The 13089-nt window shown below is 33.3% G+C and overlaps 1 protein-coding gene across 1 annotated transcript in view; it reads left to right on the forward strand.

Moving 5' to 3' along the window:
- LOC111043356 (ankyrin repeat domain-containing protein 50) overlaps nt 1-2606 on the forward strand; it is a 67978-nt gene extending 65372 nt beyond the window's left edge. Inside the window, exon 20 of the mRNA XM_022328280.2 lies at nt 533-2606. The gene's annotated coding sequence lies outside the window, so the exon portion shown is untranslated. The remainder of the gene's footprint in view (nt 1-532) is intronic.
- The last annotated feature ends 10483 nt before the right edge of the window (nt 2607-13089 follow it).

A 13089-nucleotide genomic window follows, 5' to 3' on the forward strand; every position in this document is an offset into this window, starting at 1 on the left:
AATATATTACACGTTCAGAGAGAAAGAATGATGTGTGTGAGGGAAAAGATATCCCTACCACAGCGTACTAACTCTCACTGTTTGAGGGGTGAGAACTAAATCTGAGGTCTCTAAATAGTAGACTGGAGAGTGCGTTTGAACGGGAAGTGATTTTCGAACACTTCAAGAATCTTGATTTCATGTGATTTCAATTAATAATCCATAATTTTTTGGACTTTGAAAGGTTTTGGAATGACTTACTAAAATTTTTATATAATTGGTCAAAAGCATCCAATGTTATCGTTCGTCACTCATCTAATAATATGATTGTATTTGAACCAATCACTTGACCAAATCAAATTTTATATAATCATGAGCAATATTAGATTTTTATATCAATTAGTATTCCTAATTATCGTAAAAGCATGAACGATAATGGTTTTTAAGATCTATTTCAAATTGAAACAGATGGTATGTGAATAAAAAATTATGTTTTCTTGTGTACAATAAATTTAGTAATATTTCGATTTTAACAAAATTTTTATTTTTTCAGGTGAGAGTCAATGGTACTAGTCTACATTCCTACGAAAGGTTTTGGCAACCTATATTAGATTTTTAGAATTATGTGACTCAAAAATATTTAAGTTAGTTATTTGTGGTTCAAATTGTATAAACTATTCTGTTAAGAATCACCAATTAGGCCAATTTAGAGATAAGTTTCACAACCAACTCGTTTATCAAAGTTTTTCTAGATTATCAATGAGAAAATATTCTTGTAAGCTAAGTAGCTGATATACATTAATACTAATTTCAATGCAAAAATGTATCAAATGTATAGAGTCCCATTATAATATTCTAATTCGTTCGTCTAAATAGAAAGATTCAATGGATCTATAAGATCAAAGTACAACATTTAAATCAAAAACCTCACAGTTTAGTGTTATTTTCAAGCTGGATATATTCGAATATATTATATTTAGATGCCCTGCACTATTGTGTTGAAATGCTTGTATCAATTATTTATTATTTCCTGTTTTTTTTTGTTTTTTTTTTTTTTTTTGCTCGATATTAAATGTTTATTTGCACAAATCTGTAATCGCACAATGCATAACACCGTTGCAGAAAGTACAACAACTATAGTATTTCACGTGCTTTTTAATATTTTTAATCGTGCCAACAATAGTCTTCCGTTGAGCCAATTATATTTGAATGTTGTAAAAAACACTAAATTCATTATAACACATTTTCTGAGTTGTATCATAATCAAATTCACTACGCCAATCACAAACGCATCATAATCATCCTTCTCTCTGTTGTAAGAATTACATTTTCAGGATTTTTAAATTCCTATAGTTTAAAGGTACTACTATTTCCCCAATTCATTATTTATTTTATTTCACAGTAAATCTGTTGGTAATACGGGTGTAGGGTAACGAATCTTTCCTAACTCTATCTACTTTCAAAAAGACTTATGGTTAAATACAGTAATAGTTGTCAGTATAATAGTGAAGATGAAATTTCATTAAAATAAAACTCCACATCATACCTGTATAAAATATACACCGCAGAACTATGTTCGTTAAATGTGAGTAAAACCATTCATATTAGTGAGTTCTTATAAATATAGTCATATTAATACACAATACATCACTTTTGTAGTAAGTTCTGGATTACGGTACATCTATTTTTTGGGAAAATATTTCTCAGCATGAACATAATTTTGGAATGGATATCGAGTAAGTATAACTAGGCCTGATTTATTTTGAATTTTATCTGTTCATTCAAATATCTTTGAATGGGAAATGGTATTGTCTGAACCAGAAACATTTAGCTATGTTTTTTCAAGTACAAAGTACTATCTTGAGACTGTGATGTTTACTTCTGTAATCATATCTCCATGCCAGAAATTCTCCTTTACATTGAAACTATGAGGTTGCATATTGTCACTAGTTTTTTTTTTTTTTTTTTTTTTTTTTTTTTGTTTGTTTCTAAATATAACAAAACATTTTCTACTTAATGAAAATTGGTGGAATACAAAACAATACAGAATACAAATAAAATATTTATTTGTAAATAATGTAAAGAATACGTTATTCACTACAGTAGATTTGTCTCAGTCTTGATAAGAGATTTGTGAAGTATAGTTTATACTCAAGACTAATTATGTAATGATTGAATAGCCTACGTGTGTGACTTGTTTAAATTTATCTAAGTAGGAATTTTGACTGAATTTTTAGAAAATTTTCAACAATTTAAATTCTATTTCAACTTTACCGAAGCTAAGTGTACAGTGTTTGTTGTCATGATGTTAGCTTGAGAAATATTAAAGAATAATCTTGGAATTTACAATAATTCAAGACAAAAAACAAAAATGTTAAAAAGTTACTGTAAATTATTTCCATTTTCAATTTATCGTATTAATATTGAAAGTTAGTGGACTATTTAGATGCAACAGAAGATTGAGAGGTAATGTAACTTCACATTACTTGATTTACTGTTTCCTAAAACCTCTTGAAAATATTGATCTCTTGAACTTCCACTTTCACGTCGGTTGAATTGATATTAAACCAACAATTTTACCGACGTCAACTTGTAAATGCAGCGCTAAGTATCTTTTCTGTACTTCCCAGTGAATCTACCAATTTTTGCCATAGCTCATTATATTTATAATGTTCATCTCTAAATCTAAAAATAATTAATATAAATCATGTATGGCATGAGATGGTAGGGCCCAAGTTCCTCTCTTAAAAATTGAAAGTAATTTGTTGATATTGCAAATAATCCCCAGTTGAACAAACACAGTTTTCATTCAATAAATGTTATTGTAACACCTGAAACGTTGAATTTTATCGAATATTTATTTTCAAACTAATTTTCTACTCTCTTACAAGTGAGTTCGATATTGCAATTTCATATGTTCTGATATCGTCATAAAATCTGGAAGTTCTCCATTAAACTTTTTGTGAAGACGTGTTAGCTATCACAGTAGATTCAATCAGCCATAAATTTGAATCACTAGAATTTTCTTCAAATTCCATTTGTGTTTGTACTAGTATTTCATGTCCACTCCCCTTTATTTTATTTACCAGTTTTTTTAATCTTATATAATGAATTTACCATGACTTCATAATGTAGTATAATAACTATATTAATTTTATTTAATGATAAAATCACTACATCAAATAATTGGTTATTGTATGTACTTGTGGAATTCATCACTTTTATTGTGATATTTATCGATGCCATTTCATTTTTATGTTTTTTTATGTAAACATATTTCAATGTGAAATGTATACTAAAAAATAAATACATAAATCTTTATAAAAGTCTATTTATTCTTTACAGTTCTAAGCTGCTCAGCCATGCTCTTGTGTGTGTGTATTAATGATGAATTGAAAAAATTTCTCATTTTGAAATCCTGAATTTAAAATAATAAAATTTGCTTCATAAATTCAATGCCATCACATTCATTTTGAATCAAAATTTGGGAATGATATAGTAAGGTCTACGTCAGCGTTTTATTTCCAATTATTGTATTATTGAGTGTTTATTGATGAATAAATTACAGATGATGGTTTCTCCATAAATTTCGAGCTGCGATGTATTAACACACTTTTTCATGTATTTCACACGCCGCTGTGTGAAATACATAAAAAAGTGTGTGAATAAAAATAACAGTTTAACATGAAGCGTTCTTGCTTTTTCAAATTTACTGTTGATTGCTGCAATACTCAATCTATTTAAATAATCACTTTTAATTTATTCAATAGAAAATCAAAGCATTCTTGTCAAGATGGCTAAGGTTATTATCATGTACTCTTTACGTATTTTACATTTTTGATACTTCTTTTATGTATTTCCATATTATCACTGTATCATTATATGTATAAAACAAAAGAAATTGTCAACCACACTAGCGGTATGTGATTTTCAATAACTTAACTTTTAAATTTTGTGGTGTGGATCTATTTATAATAATATATTGTGTCAGTTCCTTATTTGCTGTATTGAATGTGGAGATATACCTCATCATTTGTCATAATTATTACTATTATTATTATTATGATTTTTCTACTATGAGGGTAATTTCTTTCAACCTCCGATCACATGTCATAAGACACTGACTGAATACCGTGTCCTCCCCACTAAACGTCCTGTGATCGGTGTAGAAATGTCCATTATAGACCAATAACATAGCTGTCTCAATTGATTCTCCCGTCAAGTGCAAGTTGCATAGATTAGGCTTGCTTCTACAATCTGCCAATCTCACAAGGAACATTATTTTTATCAAAGTTTGTCATTAATCTTTAATCAAGAGTCAATAATCTTTAAGAAGTGGTGTCATGAACAAATCATTATTCAACACTAAACCATACTTAAATCATTATTCAACACTATACCATACTTTAAAATTCATAACCTCAAATATAAACAGTGTACTTGGCAGACAAAAAAGTAAACAATACATCTCAGTCTTACTATTTGAGTAATGTTTGAAGTATATTACGGAAATAGTTATTTATGTATTAAGAGCATAAAACGCGACTTTATCGCTCGAGTCAAAACAGTTACCACGCGACGTGTAGCTGAGAACAAAATTTGGTAGGACAGTGATTTGAACCTGGGTCCTTCAGCATGAGAGTCAACATTCCACCTGGCTTTGCCACCATGACTGTTAAAAATGGGGGGGGGAAAAAGTATGGACATGAATTATTGGAATTTCATTTTTCTAAAATGTATAGCCTACTGCACATGCGCTGCGGTTAGAGAGCATAAAGTGAACAGCTGGCAAGCGTAAAGTGGATTATTGCTCGCTCCTCACAAAACAACTGTTTTATGAGAGTTTTCAGTTCGTAAAGAAGAACTTTATGAGCGGTTGTAGAACAATAGCTATTTATGTATTAAGAGCGTAATGCGCGACTTTATCGCAAAACAGAGCGTAATAATTTTGCAAGAGTGATAAAGAAGCATTATGCGCGAATTACATACAACATTTTTTCTACAACTGCCCAAACCTGTTAAATTACTTATATTGGTGGAGTTACAATTACCGACTTTTTAGGTTAAGATCTGACCTTTTGGTGAGCTGCTTACAATCAGCTGATTGGCGAGTGTAAAGAAACTCTTCTGAGCATGCGCGAATGATTTGCGAGCGTAAAGAAACTCTTCTGCGCATGCGCGGATGGTTAGCGAGCGAAAAAGTAGATTCTCCTCAGAAATAAGCTGTTTTATGAGGAGAATGTAAATTCTTTTTTTACGCGCAGTTGTAGAAAAATAATATTTTACTGTAATGTGGTCTAGCACAATCATTTATGACAAACCTTATCAAGCTTCAAATTATTAGAATCCAAGATTAAAATGATGTAGCATGTTAAATTATTCAACTTTTCGAGTGATTTCTATCCTTCTATAGCATAGGCAGAAGCTGTAAGTAGTACCTTTTCCAGGAATAGTGATAATAAATTAATGAAAATTTTATCACTAGTAATTTCTTGTTCAATTTATTGTGAATTTTATTGGAAGTTCGAGGTATCCTTGAGATCAAGAAAATCTAATGCATTTGGATTAAATGCAGTTTGCTGGACCAAGTTACATTCTGATTTTGTGAAATTGAACTTGGCGGTTAAACTGGAAAGCAGTTTGTACTGGCAGAAGTACTGTATCAGAAACCAAAAAATATTTACATTCAGTTATAACAGTTTAATGGCTTTAAAGCTATTGCTATTCAACTAAAACCGTAAAATTGAATAAATTAATAGAACCCAACAATAGATTTCAACTAGTACAGTAAAAATAAGTTATGTACATGATAATAAATTATGTCGTGTCTTCGTAAAATAACAAACAATATTTATAAATTACATTTTTGTGGGATCAGAATATTAAATGATTCTTAATAATATTGTCCTTCATAATATTCAACCAATAATATGAATCTGAACTCATTGACAAAATAAATCAACTACAGCTCTGTAAAAAGATGCCACTTTCGACGAGTTGGAAAACGCTACCTACGTTTGGTCAATAGAATTTTATGGCCGGGGGTGGTGGATCTCCGCGAGTAAACTAAGCTTGTCGTGCGCGTGAAGCGACAAGCTGGATCGAAAAAATATCTAGTTTGTCATCGTCCCAGTTTGACGAAATAACCCTATTTGTCCCATTTTTTATTTTGGTTGTGGTAGTTTTAAGGGCTGGCGGTTCTCTGCGACGAGTCGTCTTAACCAAAGACCTTAAAGATATCTCTTTAAGGTCTTTGGTCTTAACGATAGAAGTGGACTTTGAAATGTTTACCAAGATGGCGGCCGACCTTCACAGTGAACTTGGAATGCTGACAGCGCTCCTGTGGGCGTTTTGTGAACTACGAGAGTTACGAGACAACAAACCACTCTCTGTCTCAGACAGCACCGTATCGCACATGCGTTAATAACGGTTTTTTCCCGTTCCATTCAGTCAGATCTTTGAATGTAACGTTCTCTGTGATGATGGTTACCGAGCACCGAACTGGAGCCGTCATTCCATTTTGATGAGGATATAACTATCTAATGAGATGATTTATCATTAAATTTGATATTATAATCAATATATTATCATCATTCCATTCAATAAAAGAAAGACTACTTTTCAATAATATAATCAATAAAATATAATGGTTGTTATTTAACTAATGTTTAAAAACACTATAACTAAGTCAGCATATTGTCATTTCGGAGCAAAAACCTAACCCTAACCTCCCCTTTTACATTTAAAACATTAATAAACATGAATCTTTGAAATTAAAAGATTGGATAAGATATAAAGATTAGATAGATCTTTCATCCTTTCACCTTTGAAACAACAAAAAACATAAATATACCTGGACCCTAGCCCCTTCTAGCATATTGCAATTTCAAAGCAAAAACCTAACCTATCCTTATGAAACATTATTAAATATAATCTAGATAAAACCTAACACTCATCCCTATTTTGTCAATTAGTTGAATTTCTACATTGTTGATAAACGATGTGGCAACCTTGCAATGGGTGAAAGAGATAGTGCCATCTGCTTTGTTGAATGATACACAAGGATAGCAACACCATTGCAAATTACATACTGCCATTACAACGTGGACCTCACTATAGATACTCAAAGAATACGTTTGAATAACTATGTGATAACTGTATTCGTTGCTGGTCGTTACTCTGAATCTGAGACAAAGAGAAGCTGCTACGAGACATGTCTTTATTATTTGTAGGTTATGTTGTAATTTTAGGTTAGCGGAAAATAATGGTTGTGATTATTTATAATCAATAATTATTATTAGTTTGCAAGCTATATAAATATTTTAGCTACAAAAGCCAAAGTTTTAAAATAAAATTATTTTTCAAAATCGATTTGAGCTAGACTATATAGCTGTATGATAACATAAAATAATGATGAAGATTGATGTTATTCTTCACTGTACCAGGTTCCAGGTAAGACAAACAAATTTGATTAGAAATCAAACTTTTAAAAATAAACAGGTCCAATTTATTATTAAAAAAATAATGCATTTTTTGCCTTTTTATTATGTTATGATATAGTTAGCTTTTCAGGATAATCAATAATTATTCATTCCCGTAACCAGTAGCCTAACTTTTTGTAAAACCAACAAACATTGCTACTGGAAGATATGCCGTAGCACTGTAAATTGCATATTCTTATAATGCATTTTAAATTGCATGTAAATATTCTTATAATGCATTTGACATTAAAAATTTATTTTGTGTTATTACTAAATGGCGTTTGTAAAAAATATTGTTATCTATCTAGATCTTTATAGACTCACAAGTTTTTAATGCACTTCAATTGTGCATACTTGTCTACATATAGACACTTTACAAATATTACTATATTATAATATAATATGCTTTTATTACCGTTATAATAACAGTGGAGAGAGAGATAAAAGAACAGAGTTTCCGATTCTCTGTCTACTGTCTTCTATAAAGGATATCACAACAAGGATTTTTACAACAGTTGCTGAAGAGATACAAGCAAGTTTACCAGCCAATGATATGGAACCATCTTCTAACATCATGTTGACACGACACAGAATGACTGAGTGGAAGGAAGTTAGTCCATCACAGATAGTGAATTTAGTAAGAAATTTCAGAGGCTCGAAATCGCAAGACATCCATTGCATATCATGTAGTATTTTGAAAGAAACCATCACAATGATTGCTGAACCAATAGCCAGCGCAATAAATGAGTGTCTGAAATGTGGCAGATTCCCTGATATTTTGAAAACATCAAAAACCAGACCAGTTCACAAGAAAGGTGCAGTTGACCAGCCAGCTAACTTCAGGCCAATATCAATTCCTCCCACCATGGCAAAGGTGCTGGAAACTATTATGAAGCAACAAATGGTGGATTACTTCGAAAGTAACTACCTCCTCTGCCAACAGCAGCATGGTTTTAGAAGTGGCCGCTCTACAACAAGCGCACTGATTGCCATGACTAGCGAAATCCAGAACACATTTGAGACTGGTGATACAATGGCCCTTACACTGTTTGATCTGAGTAAAGCCTTCGATTGTGTTCCACACCAAATTCGCCTAAGGAAGCTGGAAAGGTATGGAATCAGCGGCCCGGTCCTCAACGCCATAAAAAGTTATCTTGAAGGCAGCAGCCAAGTAGTCTCAATAAAAGGAACTTTGTCAAGGATTAGAGATATCAAACACGTAGTGCCCCAGGGTTCTGTCTTAGGCCTCCTACTATTCATCCTTTTGACTTTGTTCCCAGCAAGGACTCCATACTGTTTGCAGATGATACGACGGTGATGTCTAGAGGAATATCTACTGAACAAGCATTGGCAATGAACGAAACTCACACACAGGAGGCAAAGAGATGATTCCAAACAAACAAGCTTAAACTCAATGAGGACAAATCCCAAATATTAATATGCTCTCTGAAAAACGAAAAACCTGAAAGCCCTACCGTACCAGTAAAATTATTGGGTTTTTGGCTTGACAGAAAATTGAAATGGGACACACACATTTCAAAGACATGCCTAAAACTAGCAAGAGTCCTACATCTCCTAAAAAAACTAAGGTATGTTGTCACTCTAGAATACTACTTGATGACAGCTTACTATTCGCTATTTCACAGTCACATAACATACGGAATCCTTCTCTGGGGACATGCTTCAACCAGCTCGGATATACTATTGCTACAAAAAAAGGCCATTAGGATAATCACATTCTCTGACCACCTGGCACACTGCAGGCCACTATTCAAAACGCTGAGAGTACTTACAATCTTTAGCCACTATGTACTCTGCTCACTCCTATTCATAAAGAACAAAGCAAACAACATGAGAAAGAGAAGCAATATACATACTTACAACACTCGACATGCGGCAGACCTGGATGTACCTCGAAGCAGACTTACAGCAACTCAAAAAAGTTTTGAAATATCAGCACTGCGACTGTATAACCAGCTCCCTGAATATATAAAAAATTGCAAAGCCAGAAAGTTTAAGCAAATATTGAAAGAACGCCTAATACAACGGCCATTATACTCATTGTCAGAACTAGTGGATGAGCCCCTATACTCAAACACAAACAGCCGCCATCCCAGAGTCTGAGGGGTGACCCCCTGAACTCCCTGACACAGTCTATCCGGTTCTCCCGGTCAAGGACGAAGAATTCAAGTATCAAGTAAGTAAGAAAGTATCTGATGTAATATTAACTTTTCATTCTTGTTTGAAATAACTAATTATGTTTTAATCCTCAGGAAAAAACAATTGATATGAAATTCAAGTCAAGTCGCACTTCATATAACAAATATTATTACTATTTTTACACGAGTAACTTGATCAGGAAGAGTAACATAAACTACATTCTACTTGGAACTGTGCTTTAGTAAACTAGGCCTATATCCTGCTTAATTATAATCTTTCTATTGCTTGACATTTCTGAGAAAGTGCACTATATGGGTGTCTGTCAATAAATCTTTATGATTTAAATAGGTAGTTCTTTTTCAGATGAATATCTTTTCAAATGGCAATAAAATACGGTAGGCTACACCTTTTTCCAAATGTATGAATCTACAGTAATCAATTGATCGCTTGGAAAGATCATCAAAAAATCATCTGGTTTGTTCATACTAATTTAAAATTCACGTCACTTTTAGAAAAGCTCATACACTGCAACCTATGGGAGTAAAATAATATACATCGACTTTTGTGATAAACATTGATCAGTACGGTACTGTATATTTTAAACCTAAACAACCCATACCAAACCTAACTAACTTGAGTGTCAGAAGCCCATAAAGTGCAGGCCACACCAATCTCGCTCCCGCGGCGGTAGCGAAGTTAAAAATCTCGCTTTCCATGTTATTAAATTGAGCAGGCCACACCGAGCTCGCTCCCGCAAAGGGAGTACCTAGGCGGTAGTTTCACTTGGCCGTGCCAGGCGAACTTTTGAAACGTCTGCTGGTGGTACTACCGCCGAGGTAGCGAGCTCGGTCTGGCCTACACAATTGAATAACATGAAAATCTAAAATAGTTTTTGAACATCTCGTCCAGCTCCGAATCTCTCATAAGATGATGGAATTCCCCATAAATTTCCCGACTCTTGTGTATTGGGTGAACCCACTTTGACCTCTTCGATACAGAATAGAGCATAATGAGTTCAATTAAAATTTAAAGATCTAAAGGGTCTTATCGTCCCATTTTTAAATTTTAGCTTTTTAACTAAAAAATAAATTTCACTTAATTGAAATAATAAAGTTTACTTCTTGTTAAACCATTCATTCTAGACCTCAATTAAAAGACTAATTACTATGCTACCTTTGTACAGTTAAATTACTGCAGCTATTTAAAAAAAATTCATTGAGCAGGTCAAACTTTCAATAAATAATATACCTGAAAGAAATGTTTTTGATAAACAGTCAGAAGTTGATATGCTGAATTCATAAAATCAATATTTATATAAATTTACTAATTAAATCATAATTAATAAAATTAATAATTTAATTAATTAATTTTGTTTTAAATTAAATAGGAAACTAATAAAAAAAATATTTTAAAACAAGTTTATATAGAAAAAAAATTTTAATCACTATCGGAACTACTGTCCTCTAACCACGGTACGTTATTTCCAAGTGATTTTTGGTCGCTCAAATTAATTAGCGTCATGTTCACTGTCGATCACTTCTGCTACTAGCTACTAGCAGAGACAAGAAATATAGTACTTATGCTTATCCTTCATCTATGCTACTAGTGCCTACAGTACTACGAGACCAAGTACAGCGCTGTGGTTGCCGGCCTTCCCCCACTACTAGAGAACCACACTCATCAAAACAAAAACAAAACCAAACTACCGTTAGCGGACGTTTTTTGGTGTGGCCTGAACTACCACCGCGGGAGCGAGCTCGCTACCTCTAGCAGACGTTGGTGTGGCCAGTGCTTTAATATAGTGCACTACACCAAAATTGTTTTTTACAATCAATTTGATATTATTTAACTTATAGCCTGAGTTAAATTGTGTACGGTATATAAAATCATTTCATTTCAATTTACTTCCCAAAGTGCTATTCCCAACAACTTTTTTCCTCTGCGTTGCTAGAGCCGTCGCTAAGGGATTGCGCCTTTAGTGAACAATTGTAGAAACCAATTGATTAACAACTTCTAAACTTGAATTATTCTTCTTTATAGAATGGAGTGCAAGAATATTCCGGCTAAGTTCCATCGAGAAAGAGTTGGCGTTGCATCTAGTGCAGATGCTCCATTCACCCATAACAAGATCGAAGGTAAAGGTCTAATTTGTTTTTCATTGAACATCACCATATAACGCAAGCGGCAAATGTCACGTTGAATATTATAAGATTCAGTGTAGGCTATAACAAATGTAAAAATCTGGTATGGCGCACTCACACAACTTTTCTTTGCTTTTATGAAAATTATTGATCACCTGACGCTAGTGTTCACGCGCATCTCAAGTCTACTATCCAAAGATCTGAGCCAGCTGGGGACAGGACAATAACGCTGGAGACACACGAGGTCTGCTATCTCTTCATAGTGAATGGTTTAATAGAATCAACAGTTTGCAATTGAATAATCACATTTTCTGGAATTTCAAGCTTATTTTCAATTTTAGGTGAAAATGTTACTGAACATTAATTGTAGAGATTTTCATTCTCAATCTTTTCCATTTGAAATTTTATCTAAAGCCTGATAATTGGGAATCTAAAATCAAACTTAGCATAGATGGGGCGGAGCTCTTGAAATTGCTACAGATATGGGACTTGTGGCAGTTGATAGAGCTTATCGATGACTATTTTTGATATAAACTTGATCGCGAAACGCGAAAAACCCTTTTTTTGACAACATTTTCGCCATTTTAGCCGCCATCTTAAATTGCAGTTGATCGAAATTGTTCGTGTCGGATCCTTATTTATTTGTTACTTGTTCAGTCTTCGCCACAGTCGGTGACCGGGGAATTGTCAGTATTTCCTCATGCTTGAGGAGGTCAGTGAATGTTGTCAGCCGCACGTCCTGCCAGCTGCTGATAGGTGTGGTCCCGGATGTACTCTGACGCATGTCCGGATGTCTTCTCATAGTACGGCCTGGCTGTCAGATAATGCTTCAATGTAGCAGGGAAGAGCCTTTCGTCTTCCAGGGCCTTCAAGGTAGCTGGTAGCAGGTTATAGAAGGTCTATGTTTTTGGAATTCCTTGTTCTGTATCCATGCTTGTCGCCCCGCTGTTGTGGTTTAGCTTTCATTGCCAGAATCGTTGCTCCCAGGATGTAGAATAGAATAGAATAGAATGGCTGCCTTTATTTTTACCTAGGAGGGCGGAGTTGGGGCGCAGCCGGCCCTCTCTTACACTCAACCCTCCAATACAACGCTAAATAATTGCTAGATTAAACAAATCAAATTAAGAAAAAAAAATATATACAATATATATAAACAAGGTAAATAAACACTATTGAAATACAAAAAATAATCAATGGAGAAAAAATAATAATAATAACAAAACCTAAATTATAATTAAGATATGAATAGAAATTAAATAATAAAAACTGAAAAATAATACAATGTTACAAGAGAAGAAGTAGAAGTAGAAAAAGAAGAAGAAGAGGAA

This window comes from Nilaparvata lugens, chromosome X (genome assembly GCF_014356525.2).
Source record: "Nilaparvata lugens isolate BPH chromosome X, ASM1435652v1, whole genome shotgun sequence".
Taxonomy (NCBI): Eukaryota; Metazoa; Arthropoda; class Insecta; order Hemiptera; family Delphacidae; genus Nilaparvata; species Nilaparvata lugens.